This window comes from Vulpes vulpes, unplaced genomic scaffold (assembly GCF_048418805.1).
Source record: "Vulpes vulpes isolate BD-2025 unplaced genomic scaffold, VulVul3 u000000698, whole genome shotgun sequence".
In the NCBI taxonomy this organism is placed as follows: domain Eukaryota; kingdom Metazoa; phylum Chordata; class Mammalia; order Carnivora; family Canidae; genus Vulpes; species Vulpes vulpes.
This window is the reverse complement of record NW_027325792.1, coordinates 558,966-574,520: the sequence shown is the minus strand read 5'-3', so window position 1 is coordinate 574,520 and position 15,555 is coordinate 558,966. Positions and strand designations below refer to the sequence as shown.

Below are 15,555 nucleotides of genomic sequence, written 5' to 3'. Positions count from 1 at the left end.
CTGGATGTGTTTGGATCCTCTGAAGTCTAGAGAGAGGAAAGTGTTTGTTATCCAGCAGACAATTCCTGCAAGCAACCTGGAGCAATTTTTGCCTGACCCAGACAGATTCAAATCTGGCCTGTGCCGTTTTGACATTAAGATTCAGTTTCCTCACCTGTAAAGTGGACATAATAATGGTACCAACCTCAGAGCATTGTGGAGATACTTTAATTCATTTTTTTTTGTCACTCAAAAAGATTTCTTAATAATACGGCATTGGACTATAACCAAAATATGAAACAAATATACACAAGTTTATATTGATATAAACAAATGAACAAATAGGGGAGAAAAGGCTAATTTTGCTTTAATAGAATTCCAGATAGGGGCACCTGGCTCAGTGGTTGAATAACTGCCTTTGGCTCAGGTCATGATGCTGGGGTCCTGGGATTGAGTTCTGCATCAGGCTCCCCACGGGGAACTGGCTTCTCCCTCTGCATATGTTTCTGTATCTCTCATGAATGAATAAATAAAATCTTAAAAAATAAAAAATAAAAGAATTCCTAATAATAGACTCCTCACTTCAGGAGGTGAAGGAAAATCCTCCCCACCCCCTACCCCAAAGGTGGGGTAGATTTAGAGCACACTTCTAAACAACAGAGTGTAGAGAGAGGGAAACAGTGACTTGGGGCAGCAGACTGGCACACACAACTTTAACTGAGTGACAAAAGTCAGTGATGAAAGTCAGCAGTAATGCTGTGTGAATCTCATGCACCCCCAACTGAGATGGGATGGAAAGGCACAGAAGCACTTCACCACTGTGGTAGTCTTTCCAAAATTCCATATTCCCAGCCTACTCATGACAGAAATATCAGACACACCCAAATTGAGGCTCCTGCAACAAAGTAGCTGACCATGGGATCCCTGGGTGGCGCAGCGGTTTGGCGCCTGCCTTTGGCCCAGGGCGCGATCCTGGAGACCCGGGATCGAATCCCACGTCGGGCTCCCGGTGCATGGAGCCTGCTTCTCCCTCTGCCTGTCTCTGCCTCTCTCTCTCTCTCTGGGTGTGACTATCATAGATAAATAAAAAAATAATTAAAAAAAAAACAAAATAGCTGACCAACACATCCCTTCAAAACTGTCTATCGAGGTCACGGAAAACAAGAATGAGAAGCTGTCCCGCACAAGGCTGGTTCAACACTTGTAAAACAATCGATGTGATTCATCATATCAGCAAGAGAAAAACCAAGAACCATATGATCCTCTCATTAGATGCAGAGAAAGCATTTGACAAAATACAGCATCCATTCCTGATCAAAACTCTTCAGAGTGTAGGGATAGGGGAACATTCCTCGACATCTTAAGCGCCATCTACGAAAAGCCCACAGCAAATATCATTCTCAATGGGGAAGCACTGGGAGCCTTTTCCCTAAGATCAGGAACAAGACAGGGATGTCCACTCTCACCACTGCTATTCAACATAGTACTGGAAGTCCTCGCCTCAGCAATCAGACAACAAAAAGACATTAAAGGCATTCAAATTGGCAAAGAAGAAGTCAAACTCTCCCTCTTCGCCGATGACATACTCTACATAGAAAACCCAAAAGCCTCCACCCCAAGATTGCGAGAACTCATACAGCAATTTGGTAGCGTGGCAGGATACAAAATCAATGCCCAGAAATCAATGGCATTTCTATACACTAACAATGAGACTGAAGAAAGAGAAATTAAGGAGTCAATCCCATTTACAACTGCACCCAAAAGCATAAGATACCTAGGAATAAACCTAACCAAAGAGGTAAAGGATCTATACCCTAAAAACGATAGAACACTTCTGAAAGAAATTGAGGAAGACACAAAGAGATGGAAAAATATTCCATGCTCATGGATTGGAAGAATTAATATTGTGAAAATGTCCATGCTACCCAGGGCAATTTACACATTTCATGCAATCCCTATCAAAATACCATGGACTTTCTTCAGAGAGTTGGAACAAACCATCTTAAGATTTGTGTGGAATCAGAAAAGACCCCAAATAGCCAGGGGAATATTAAGAAAGAAAACCATAGCTGGGGGCATCACAATGCAAGATTTCAGGTTGTACTACAAAGCTGTGGTCATCAAGACAGTGTGGTACTGGCACAAAAACAGACCCATAGATCAATGGAACAGAATAGAGAATCCAGAAGTGGACCCTCAACTTTATGGTCAACTAATATTCGACAAAGCAGGAAGACTCTCCCTGGAAAGAAGACAGTCTCTTCAATAAATGGTGCTGGGAAAATTGGACATCCAAATACAGAAGAATCAAACAGACCATTCTCTGATACCATACACAAAGATGAACTCAAAATGGATGAAAGACCTAAATGTGAGACAAGATTCCATCAAAATCCTAGAGGAGAACACAGGCAACACCATTTTTGAACTTGGCCACAGCATCTTATTGCAAGATACATCCATGAAAGCAAGAGAAACAAAAGCAAAAATGAATTATTGGGACTTCATCAAGATAAGAAGCTTCTGCACAGCAAAAGAAACAGTCCACAAAAGTAAAAGACAACCTACAGAATGGGAAAAGTTATTTGCAAATGACCTCTCAGATAAAGGGCTAGTATCTGAGATCTATAAAGAGCTTATTAAACTCAACAGCAAAGAAACAATCCAATCATGAAATGGGCAAAAGACATGAACAGAAATCATACAGAGGAAGACATAGATATGACCAACAAGCGCCGCATCACTGGCCATCAGGGAAATATAAAACCAAACCACAATGAGATACCACCTCACACCAGTGAGAATTGGGGAAAAGTCACAAGACAGGAAACAACAAATGTTGGAGAGAATGTGGACAAAGGGGAACCCTCTTACTCCGTCAGTGGGGATGTGAACTGGTGCAGCCACTCTGGAGAACTGTGTGGAGTTTCCTCAAAGAGTTAAAAATAGACCTGCCCTACGACCCAGCAATTGCACTGTTGGGGATTTACCTCAAAGATACAGATGCAGTGAAACGCTGGGACACCTACACCCCAGTGTTTATGGGAGCAACGTCCACAATAGCCAAACTGGGGAAGGAGCTTCGGCGTCCATCAAAAGATGAATGGATAAAGAAACCGTGGTCTGTGTATACTATGGAATATTACTCAGCCTTGAGAAACGACAAAGACCCACCATTTGCTTCGACGTGGATGGACCAGGAGGGTATTATGCTGAGTGAAATAAGTCAATCAGAAAAGGACAAACATTATGTGGTCTCATTCATTTGGGGAATATAAAAAGTAGTGAAAGGGAATAAAGGGAAAAAGAAAAAAAATGAGTGGGAAATATCAGAAAGGGGACAGAACATGAGAGTCTGCTAACTCTGGGAAACGAACAAAGGGTGGTAGAAAGGGAGGTGGGCAGGGGTGGGGGTGACTGGGTGACGGGCAGTGAGGGGGGCACTTGATGGGATGAGCACTGGGTGTTGTTCTATATGTTGGCAAATTTAACACCAATAAAAAATAAAATAAATAAATAAATCATTTTTTCCAAGGATGGAACACACACACACACACACACACACACACACACACACACACAAAAGGACAAACATTATATGGTCTCATTAAGTTGGGGAATATGAAAATAGTTAAAGGGCATGAAGGGGAAAGGAGAGAGAATGAGTGGGGAAATATCAGAGAGGGCAAGAGAACATGAGAGACTGCTAACTCTGGGAAACGAAGAAGGGGTGGTGGAAAGGGAGGTGGGTGTGGGGGTTGGGGTGACTGGGTGATGGGACCTGAGGGGGGGCACTTGATGGGATGAACACTGGGTGTTATGCTATATGTTGGCAAATTGAACTCCAATAAAAAGAAATTAAAAAAATAAACAAACGAAACAAAAGAAAAAAAACCAAACAGCAGGTTTCCCTTTTTAATGGCTGAATAATATTCATATATTTTTTCTTTATTCATCTATTTGTTTATGTATAGTATGTTGTTTCCATGTCTTAGCTATTGTAAATAATGCTTCAATAAACATGGAAATACAGAAATCTCTTTCAGAGAGGGATTTTATTTTATTTTGGTTATGTAACCATAGGGTGGTTGCTGGATCATATGGAGTTCTATTTTTAATTTTTTGAGGAACCTCCATCCTCCATATTGCCTTCCATAGTACCCATATTGAATTACATTCCCAACCAACTTGCACAAGGATTCCCTTAACTTCAAATCCTTGCCACCAGCACTTGTTATCACTTATCTTCCTGATAGCCATTCTGACAAGTATGAGGTAACATTCACTGTGATTTTGATTTGCACTTTTGTGATGATCAGTAATGTTAAGGACATTTTCATGTACATATTGGCCATTTGCATATCTTCTTCAGGGAAAACAGTCTATTCAAATCTTTTACCCATTTTAAATCAGATTGTTTTTTGCTGTTGAATTTTCTTATATATTTTAGATGTTAAGTGCTGTTTGCAAATACCGTTTTCCTTGCCATGGGTTGCTTTTCATTTTGTTGTGCAAGAGTATTTTAAGTTGATATTATCTCACTTTTTTTTGGTTTTATTGCTTATAATTTTGGTGTCATATATAATGCGTCATTGCAAAGACCAATATCAGGGATATTTTTTCCCTGTTTTTTTCTAAAACTCTTACGGTTTTAGGTCTTCATGTAATTGTTAATCACCTGAAACTAACTGGAATTTAAATAAAACCTTTAAGAAAAGATACCCAAAAAACGAAGCTTGTTTTAAGATATATGTTTCAAGAAATTCGTTTAAGGAAAGTGCAAGTGAGGGACGCCTGGGTGGCTCGGCGGTTGAGTGTCTGCCTTCAGCTCAGGGCGTGATCCAGGGTCCCGGAATCGAGTCCCTCATCGGGCTCCCTGCGGGGAGCCTGCTTCTCCCTCTGTCTGTGTCTGTGCCCCTCTCTCTCGCTCTCGAATAAGTAAATGAAATCTTTTTTTAAAAAGGAAAGTGCAAGTGAGAAACACCATTAAATAAATAAATAAATAAATAAATAAATAAATGTTTAATTATGTCAGCACGTTGATGTTATCCATAGTTCTCCACATTTAAATTTTAGCAATATTGTAGCTAATATAAAAGACTAGGTGGGCATATTGCAACTCTACCCCTTAATGGGTGTGTGACCATACAGAAGCTGCTTAATTACTCATGTGTTTCTTTTTCTGTATGAACAAAACATGAAAATAGACATCTACATTCTATACCTTAGTAGGAATGAAATAGCATAGGTAATATTTACATGAAATAACATAGGTGAGAGCCCCTTCCCCTCCCTATACTGATAGTACTTGGCACAAGCAGGTAGTAAGTAATTGATATATTGTTCCCCTTTGTCTTCTTATGCTCTGTGTCAGAAAAAAACATTCATTGAAGAAAAGTTGTGTTGAGAGAAAGGATCTTTTCAGCAGTATGAGTTTTAGGTAAGACTTTTGTTATACTGTTGGAACTGCAATTAGTGGATGAGAAGGGCTCATACGTACTTAGCTAGTACCGGGCCATCTCTACACCATACTACTGTCTTCTCCACACAATTCCATAACTGCCTCAAAAAAGGAAAGGATATGCCAAACTTTTCTCTTGCTATGAAAAAGTTTTTTTTTTTTAAGATTTATTTATTTATTCATGATACACATGGGGGCGGGGGCGTGCAGAGACACAGGCAGAGGGAGAAGCAGGCTCCATGCCGGGAGCCCAATGCGGGACCCGATCCCGGAATTCCAGGATCACGCCCTGGGCAAAAGGCAGGCACCAAACTGCTGAGCCACCCAGGGATCCCCTGAAAAAGTTTTAATTGAAAACCAGGATTCTGGGCTGAATACAGCTTCAGCAGATTCCCCATTAAATTAGAAGGGGTTTTTCATTTAAGTCCTAGTGTTGATATGTCACTATGCTCTGTCACTTTGAAAAGCGATAGTGCTTTGTTATCAGCACTGAGCCCTGACAGGCTTTTGATGTAGACTTAGACTAAAATAGATTGCCAGAATGATGAAGGCGCTGCTTACCTTCTAACACCTCCAGGCTGTGGATGTGGGCAAAGGTGCTGACCTATTGCTCTGTCCAGCCCAGTGGGTTTGATCATCTCCAGCTGAATATTTTCACATTTTAGATTGTAAGTTGAAATTGTAGAAGGGTTGATAGGTTTTCAACAGAAGCATGAATGTTACTGATAGCATATGATTTATGCCATCTAGAGACTTAATTTCTTAGGCAAATTGTTAATAATTAATTCTTGCCCTTTAACTTATACATTCTATTTAGAAAGTCTTTAAAGAAAGAAAACCGTACTTGGTGAGTTATAGAGGAAGTTGGCCTGCCAAAAAACATAGTCATTCCTTGAATTAAACAGCATGTGCCAACCTTCTGCCAAGCACTGAGTTAGGTGTTGCAAACAGAAAGACAATTAAGAGTACCCGTCCTCAAGCAGAGAGATATATACAGAGGTAGATACTTATAAAATAATGCAGCAAGTGAAATATTATGCATAGAATATTACTGAAGCACAAAAAGCAATTATCTTGATATCTCTTAGGAAACAGGTAACAGAAATAGTGCATGTGTAACCAGTATCCTTGTTCCTAATGACCAGATCAGCACATTCAATGTATAGCTGAATGTTTAGATTGATATGACATTACCTTTCTTGGCTAGGAACAAGATTTCTCTTAGGAGAGGCTGAACACGCATATTCAAATAGAGTTTGCTATCAGAAAAGTGGAAAGGTTTTTGAGGGCTCAGAATTAGTATTTCTTCTTACATTTGCCACCCCACCCCCAGACACGCACACAGTTTAACTCTCTGTACACCATAGTGTCCCATGCCTTTCTGCTGTTGGCCATATAGAAAATAAATACTTTTTGAAAAAGCTTTGCTCTATAACATTTCCAGGCTCCTTCATGTGGGCTCACTTTTCTACTCAGCATGTTTCTCTACATTAAACTCTGGTAGATATGATAAGCAAGTAGCTAAAGAGCATTTAAAAGAGTTTACACTGTGAATGGAAAAATACAGATTTTACTGCCTTTGTTGCCTTTTAAAACTAAACCTCTTCTTGAATGTATTTGTATAGGATTTTCATAGCCCTCCCCTCTGGAGCAATGTTTTAGCAATGCTGCTCTGAGTTTTAATCACTGGATATTTGTTTTTTTCTTCCACACTAATTTCAAATCACAAACTAACATTCAAATTGAAAACAGTAATAGGTTTACAGTCTTTCAATTTACTTTTAACTTCATGCTATCTAAAAAAAAAAAAAAAAAACTTCATGCTATCTTTTCAGAGCATCTGATCAAGTTTAACACCATTGGATAGTTTAAAACTCAGTTTGCAGTAATCCACAGCCCTCAGAAATATTTGACTTCTACCTAAAAGTAAATAAAGGTAAAAAGTCTCTACATCTTCAATAAAAGTTTTCAAAAATGAATCAGCCACATGTTTTGAGTCCCATCTCTGTGAGCAAATTTCCAGAATAAATCATTTCTGGGCTTGGCTGAATTCCAGAGCACTGCAGGTCTCAGTCCAGAGGGCTGCATATATATGCAGATTGGCCATTCAAAGTTAAGGAAATACCTGCTTTCTATATTTATAGATGCTGCCACTTATATTTTGCATTTTATATGATCATTTCCTTGTCTACCTTAAACTATTAAGTTCATGAGTATGGGAATCTCTTCATTGTATTTCCAGCCATAGCTCACTCAGTACCTAGACCAACAGTAGGCACTCAAGGAATACCTGCTAAATCGCCAAATCCCGTGTTTAGGACTGTGAGTGAATAATGGGAACAGAGTTGTACTCAGATGTTAAAGATGACTTCGTATATATTGATCCCTAGATATATGAAGTCAAAAATAACAACAATAAGGAGGGCTTAGATAACTAAAAGTGTTCCTAGAGTAGTATAGCAAATAGGTTCCAGGGAGCTTCATGGACGCTTTCCCCTACCTCACTTATTAACTGGCATTAAGGTAGGAATGTATAGCACAATGCTTCCTTTAAGCAACAAACTTTCAGAAGTATTGCTCCAAGACACAACTCACATAGCAAATAAAGTATAATGTCTTAGAATGGTCTTTAGGACCTGAATTTCTAATTGAGATCTTGTTTTAACATTTTCCTAACTCACACACACACACACACACACACAAACAGGGCATATGCAATATATACTTCTGTGTGTGTAGGTATATATATAAGAAATAGCAATGCTATCTATATACAATTGATACATATACTAATATATATGAGTAACTATATATTTATACATTATATAAGTAACATGTTTGTAATATTTAAATATTACATATGTGATATCTATGTAATACAAACTTATTTATTATAGAAGTCATAACTAAGTTATTAAGCTGTTATCCCTTTTGACAATAAATATCATCTCTCTTGGTCTTACTTACTCTCTATTTCCCAGTTGGGCTTTTAGGCATTTGATGGTGAGAGAATGAGTTAATTTTACCTCTCTAAACAAAGCCAACTGGGAAATGGCTTGGATGCCACCATGGAGGTAATAGAAGATGCCCAATTTTGGTAAATAAAAAACATGTGACTAGATGTCTCCTCATTATTTCAATATTGTATAAATAATACTCTTAAAAATATCAAACAGATCATAAGAATATCTTATAATATTTCAACTCCAATTTTATAGAGAAACACAAATTGTAGCTGTCAGAATGATCCTCTTTCCTAAGCAAAACAACTAACGTAGCAACAAGGTGTATGAGGAGATCAGCAATTTATAAAAGGACTACCTTTTGCTTCTAGTTTTAAATTCTTCACTGGGTCAAACTGTGACTTCATGGCTACTTATTTAATGTGTGTTTGTGTGCATAGGTCTGTGTTTTCTTTCCAGTTATGTTGCCAGTTTATTCAGCAATTTTACCATTTTGACAAAGCTTATGGATTTAAGACGTTTTATAGCAGAATTATTTATTATGAACAAAGTTTCATCTTAATAAAGATGTACTTGTATGGACAAGTACATTTTAATTTTTTCAAGATACATTAATGAAAAAATATTCTGGATCTGTTTTCATTCTTTCTTTTATTCTACACTCCTTCCCCACAAAAAAGTATGCACATATACATAATTATTTTTTACATAATTATTAAGACAAAATTAATATGATTCAGTCAGAGTTCAGGTATGACATTTGTTAATTCATATGGCTAGTGCTCGAAAGGAAATATTATTTATATAAAGGTAGTCTTATAGGGCTAAGCAACAAAAGAAAACCGAATTGAATATGGCAAATAACATGGAATTAAGTACTGTTTCAAGCGTAATTTTTTTTTTAAATGTGGTCATTCTGCACTGTTATTCATTCTGTTCAAAGAAAAAGCAACCTTGAGTAATGTATTTTTAAAATCAGCAACTTAATTAGAGGAAAATTTTTAAACAGGCAAAACAAAACAAAACACCCAGAGTATGAAAATCAAAACAGGAAATTATGTTACAATAAGAGGTAATCAAATCATTCCTTTAAGAAGCGTAGAGGCGGCGGCCAAATGGCAGCGCCTGAGGAGCCGGATATAACCCAGGAGCAGACAGAGAAACTGCTGCAGTTTCAGGATCTAACTGGCATAGCAACTATGGATCAATGCTGCCATCCCTTGGAACAGCATTACTGGGACATAGAGGCTGCTGTACAGGACCGATTGAATGAACAAGAGGGTGTGCCAGATGTTTTCAACCCACCTCCATCCTGACCCCTGCAAGTTAATACAGTTGAGCACAGGCTCTACAGTTAGGCTATTGCAAGACCACAGCCAAGGGGGCTGCCTGGATGGGGTTATTACTTAATAATGCTTCCATTCCGATTTACCTACACAATACTTGATATATTTAGGTTTGCCCCTCGCAGCTGGGTCACTGACCCCGTTGGGGACATTGTTTCATTTATGCTCTCTTTTGAAGAGAAATATGGGAGGGCACACCCTGCCTTCCACCAGGGAACGTACAGCCAGGCACTTAACGATGCCAAGCGGGAGCTTTGGTTGCTTTTGGTTTGTCTTCATGGAGATGATCCCCAGGACTCCGATGAGTTCTGTTGCAACACACTCTGGGCCCTGAAGTTATTTCCCTAATAAACACTAGGATGCTTCGCTGGGCATGCTCCGCAAATAAACCTGAGGGATATAGGGTCTTGCAGGGTTTAGGAGGGAACACCTATCCATTCCTGGCCTTGATTATGCTGAAGGATCAGAGAACGACTGCAGTGGGACCCGATGACCTTATTAACCAGCTGACATGCATCATGGATGCAAACCAGACTTACCTCGTGTCAGAACGCCTTGAAAGGGAAGAACGAAATCAGACCCAGGTCCTGCGACAACAGAAAGACGAGGCCTATCTGGCCTCTCTCAGGGCTGACCAGGAGAAGGAAAGGAAGACACGGGAGGAGCCAGAGCTGAAGGGGCGCAAGGAGGAGGAGGAGGTGCAACAGCAAAAGTTGGCAGAGGAGAGAGGTGCGCGGAATCTACAAGAGGAAAAGGAGGGGAAGCTGGAGTATCTGCCCCCAGAGCCTTCCCCTGATGACCCTGAAAGTGTCAAGATCATTTTCAAATTAGCCAATGATTCTCGAGTAGAGAGATGATTCCACTTTTCACAGTCTCTAACAGTAATCCATGACTACTTCTTCTCCTTGAAAGAAAGCCCTGAAAAGTTTCAGATTGAAGCCAACTTTCCCCGGCGGGTGCTGCCTTGCATCCCTTCAGAGGAGTGGCCCAACACCCCCACACTTCAGGAGGCCAGACTTAGCCACACAGAAGTTCTCTGTTCAGGACCTGAAAGATGAATGACATTTTTCTTCCCTCTCCCCTCCTAATCCCTAAAAGAAATGGAGAAACAAACAAACAAACAAAAACCGAGAGAGAAATTCATATTATTATTATAATACAATATTTTTTTTAAGATTGCTGTATCCTAAGGGAGGATCAGAAACCATGCAGCCCAAAAGAGTCACCACCTGTGTGTGTGTGTGCGAAGGTCAGCAGTGAACGTTCCCACTGGCAAGCCCACCCTTCCCTACTGCCTCTGCACCACACACCTTCCAAAGAAAGGTCGAAGGACTTCGACCCAGTCATTGTCCCAACTGGGGAAGGGGACATTCCCACTAGTTCTCATTCATCCTTGCTTTTATGAAAAATAAAAGTAGAAAAAAACATCTATCAACCAGCTACTACTGCAGCATCTCCTGACGACTTGCTTCTCCCACCACCAGAGAAGAGGCACAGAAGAGAGATGTTCCTTGAACTTCCCACATTTTATGAATAACTTCTAAATGTTTTTTGTTGCTTTGTAATGACCAAAGGAATGAGACTGACAATGTTGTGCCCCTAAGTAATAAGCAGGTCAGCACAAGGTGGGTGCAGCCCAAAATAGTCAGTCCTGCTCTGCTTGTCCAGGGGTAGGGGGTTTTGTTAAATTTCCTGAGTCCCACAACATAGCTGGGTTTTTTTTTTTTTAACTTTATTTGATAAAGAGCCAATTCTTAAGCCCATGAATTCATGCTCTGGGCTCCTTAGCCCACAAGAGTGTAATAAAGGTGACCTGGGCTGGTTTGTGCTTATTTTTGCCATTGTCCCTCTCACATTCCTAGAGAGGTTGTTCTTTTTTGTCCAACTCTTGCTGTCCTTTCTTACCATCTATGCGCCTCGCTTGGAGTATTGGGAGAAATCTGGAGTTCATTGCCCCACAAAGTCTCTGTACAGATATCCCCATATATGCAGTGTGAACTCTGTGTATACTCATTAACTGCAGTTGTCCCTTGGAATCTGTACTAGATGGTTACTATGCAATCTGAACCAAAGGATAGCAGCTCTTCATTCCTCTTCTGATGTGTACGTGCTCTTCCTGCCCAGCCCCGAGTGTTCCTGAATTGCCAATCTTGGTGCCTTATCAAAGGACTAGCAGGGTCAATGGTAGAACCAGCAGAACCCCATGATGGTGCCCTGCCTGTATCAGTGGGAGAAGTGGGTGGTGGTGGTGGTGGTGGTGGTTCAAGGATAGAACTAGAAACCTTGAAGGGAGCCAAGACAGAACTCCAGGTGTGTGTAAACTGCTGGAAGGTACAGTTAGTTTCTGATATAGCCACCTGCTGGAGGCAGGTTTTAATCCTCTCCCTCTATTGCTGTTTTGAGGTAATAGGGGTTTTTTAACCTCTGGATGGATGTCCCTTCTTTGGTTGAGTTTATGGTAATGGGTACATGGGTCATGCCATGTATTATTAACAGATGTCAGCATGAGCTGGCAAATATTCCAAAGTGTTCTATAGCTAGACTGGTGCAGACTTGTAACACAGCAACCTACTGAAGTAACTGGAGCCTAGCATGCTTTGAGGCCAGACTTCATATCAAGATAAAACATAACGTGGTAGATTTGCAGTCTCCAAAGGCTTTCTCTCTTGCTTCCCTAAAATCTAAGGGCAACTCTTTCTCTTTTAGGTAGCAGTGATGTATGTACGTGGCTTCTCCTCTGCATCCCACAGTGGTTGGGGTAAACATGGGTAAGGGACAGAATAAGGAACCTCACAAGGCACCACCTAGGGAGCCCGGGAATTACCCAGTGGTCTTGGCACAGATGTCTAAAACACCATCTCTAGGAAAATTTAATTTAATTCTGCTCCTCGCTGCCGATTATTCCATTTTGTTTACTGCTGCCTCAAGGCCAGATGAGTGGGAAGTCACTGTCTATTGGCATGAAAGGTAACTGGAATGGATACCAGGATAAAGCATGTTCTCTATTCAGCCTTATGTGAAGTCTGCTTCATGCTTACAACCATGCAAAGAGGAATTTTCCCACATAACTTTGAGTCTCCCTCCCTGTCAAACTCATAGCTATTTCCCCGGCAGTACACAGAAGGGCAGGATATTAAGGGCCTTCTCTAGGTTGGGTATTGTTTTGGGTGTTTTGCCCACACATCTTTGGGAAGTTGTAAAACTTTTTCCTTAATTCAGTCTGCATCTTATTCTACAACGTGCACGTTATGTCTCTTGGCCTTTCAATACTTGTTCAGGGAAGGAGGTCAGATGCCAGACTGTTAAGAAAAAGTGTATGTCGGTACGGTTCTTGGGATGGCCTACCCATTTACTTTAGGTTTCAGGAAGTTTTATCTGAAGCACATGTTCCTTCCTAGTCCATGTGGAAACAAGCCTGCTTTGCTCAGACCCCATTCCTGTCTCCTTACCGTAGGGCTGCTGCATAGGTGTCATCTCCCTTCCTCCTCCAGGAAGGATGCACATTTTGTCACTTAAAGCCAGTACAATCTGTTACTCCCAAGGACCTCGGAACTCCATGGGACCTGCAAGGGAGAAAATACTGAGAAGCCGATGATCTGCAAGGATTCGCTCATTTCCAGATCACCTCCGGGTTGTTTCAGCTGTTTATCAAACAGCAAGCCATCAGCCTAAAAAAAAAAAAAAAAAAACACTTGTTTCAAGTTCTCTTCTGCATCCCAAAACTGACGTTGTAGATTCAACTGAATGACATGGGAAATGACCAAGCAAAGACACCCAGTTGGAGTCCGTTGAATTTCTGCAGTTAGTGGGGCATTTCTGGTCTTTTCTTCCACTTCTGCAGAATTTCCTGCAGCAAATACTTCTTTTGTCCTTGCTTGCCTCCACTGTGATGTTTGGATAAAAAATGATCAGAGAATATCTCTTAAAAAATAATAAGGAACCTAGAATCTTCAGCTGAGCAGTCATTATGAAAATTGCTAATGGTGCCAAGGCCAAGGAAAGAGTTTCAGAAAATGACTGTGGGAGGAAAGAGTGATAACCCCCAGAATGCAAAATCAGGGGAGTATTACCTGGTGCTTGAACAAGGAGCTCCACTTTGCAACTGTTTCCTTTTTTTTTTTTTTTTTTTTAGGACTTGTGAGGAATGCAGCAAACAGGAAATCCCTCCACAAAAGATGCAGTGTCCCAACTTGGTACTGCGCCTGAATAGTTTACGTGATAGTTTACTGAAGAAATCTAGTGTACTTTAAATTTTTTTCATAAAAGTTCCCATTGTGTTGTAGGTTAACATTAAATGTTTTATACAAAAAAATCATTTTTAATCATTAATGATTAAATCATTCTGGTAAAAGATTAATATCAATGTAGTATGAATAAGCCCATTATAAATAGCATGTTGTCTGAAAATGGAAAGAAGAGTTTAGATACATGAACCTGAAAGTCATCACTAGAAACCATTAAGATACCTAGAATTTTCATCTGAATTCACTCATTCTTAATTGATCATTTATCTATCACCAGTAGGTTGGACTTTTGTGGGGTTTGGGATAAAAAAAAAAAAAAAAAGAAAAAAAACAAACTCTCCTTAAGTAACTTTCATTCAATCAAGAGAAAGAAAAAATATAAACAGGTAATAGCAACATTCTCTATCTGTATACAAAATGCTTATAGATGCTACTTATTTATTATATGCCCATGTCAGAATTTGTTTTTTTTTTAATTTTTTTTAATTTTTATTTATTTATGATAGTCACACACAGAGAGAGAGAGAGAGGCAGAGACATAGGCAGAGGGAGAAGCAGGCTCCATGCACCGGGAGCCCGACGTGGGATTCGATCCTGGGTCTCCAGGATTGCGCCCTGGGTCTAAGGCAGGCGCTAAACCACTGCGCCACCCAGGGTTCCCCCATGTCAGAATTTGTATACATAAACCAAGTCAGGGATGCTGGCCACCTCTTTGAAGTTTTTCTCCATTTTACCCAGCTCTTCATTCTTTTTTTTTTAATTTTTATTTATTTATGATAGTCACAAAGAGAGAGAGAGAGAGGCAGAGACACAGGCAGAGGGAGAAGCAGGCTCCATGCACCGGGAGCCCGACGTGGGATTCGATCCCGGGTCTCCAGGATCGCGCCCTGGGCCAAAGGCAGGCGCTAAACCACTGCGCCACCCAGGGATCCCCCCAGCTCTTCATTCTTGTTTGATAGTTATTAAACACCTGAGGGGAAGAATCTAGTAAAACCAAAATATTTAAATAGTCACACAATGGTCATTTTGACAGAGATGTTGCTGGTCATAAACCAGTCATGTGGGGATCCCTGGATGGCTCAGCGGTTTAGTGCCTGCCCTTGGCCTAGGGCGTGGTCCTGGAGTCCCGGGATCGAGTCCTGCGTCGGGCTCCTGGCATGGAGCCTGCTTCTCCCTCTGCCTGTGTCTCCGCCTCTCTCTCTCTTGTCTCTGTCTCTGTCTCTAATGAATAAATAAAATCTTAAAAAATAAATAAATAGGGGATCCCTGGGTGGCGCAGCGGTTTGGCGCCTGCCTTTGGCCCGGGGCGCGATCCTGGAGACCCGGGATCGAATCCCACGTCGGGCTCCCGGTGCATGGAGCCTGCTTCTCCCTCTGCCTATGTCTCTGCTTCTCTCTCTCTCTCACTGTGTGCCTATCATAAATAAATAAAATTTAAAAAAAAAATAAAATAAATAAATAAACCAGTCATGTGAATTACACCAAGTTATTTTGCAGCTGATTATACAGCTGTAAGTACTTCTTTTAGTGATTGCATCAAGAGTACTAATATATACATCTGG

General features: G+C 40.5%; 2 protein-coding genes, 1 long non-coding RNA gene and 1 pseudogene across 3 annotated transcripts in view; 3 read left to right on the top strand and 1 right to left on the bottom strand.

Annotated features, from left to right (window-relative positions):
* The window catches only part of LOC140597381 (uncharacterized), a 54,471-nt gene extending 50,973 nt beyond the window's left edge, over positions 1-3,498 (top strand). The window contains exon 3 of the long non-coding RNA XR_011999231.1: positions 1,130-3,498. This is a non-coding gene — a long non-coding RNA (uncharacterized lncRNA). The remainder of the gene's footprint in view (positions 1-1,129) is intronic.
* Positions 1-15,555, bottom strand: part of LOC140597372 (uncharacterized) — a 340,786-nt gene that overhangs the window by 273,796 nt on the left and 51,435 nt on the right. The gene's annotated exons all lie outside the window — the stretch shown is intronic.
* Positions 1-15,555, top strand: part of LOC140597388 (piwi-like protein 1) — a 125,207-nt gene that overhangs the window by 78,249 nt on the left and 31,403 nt on the right. The window lies entirely within an intron of this gene.
* Positions 6,355-11,146, top strand: LOC140597366 (FAS-associated factor 2 pseudogene; annotated as a pseudogene).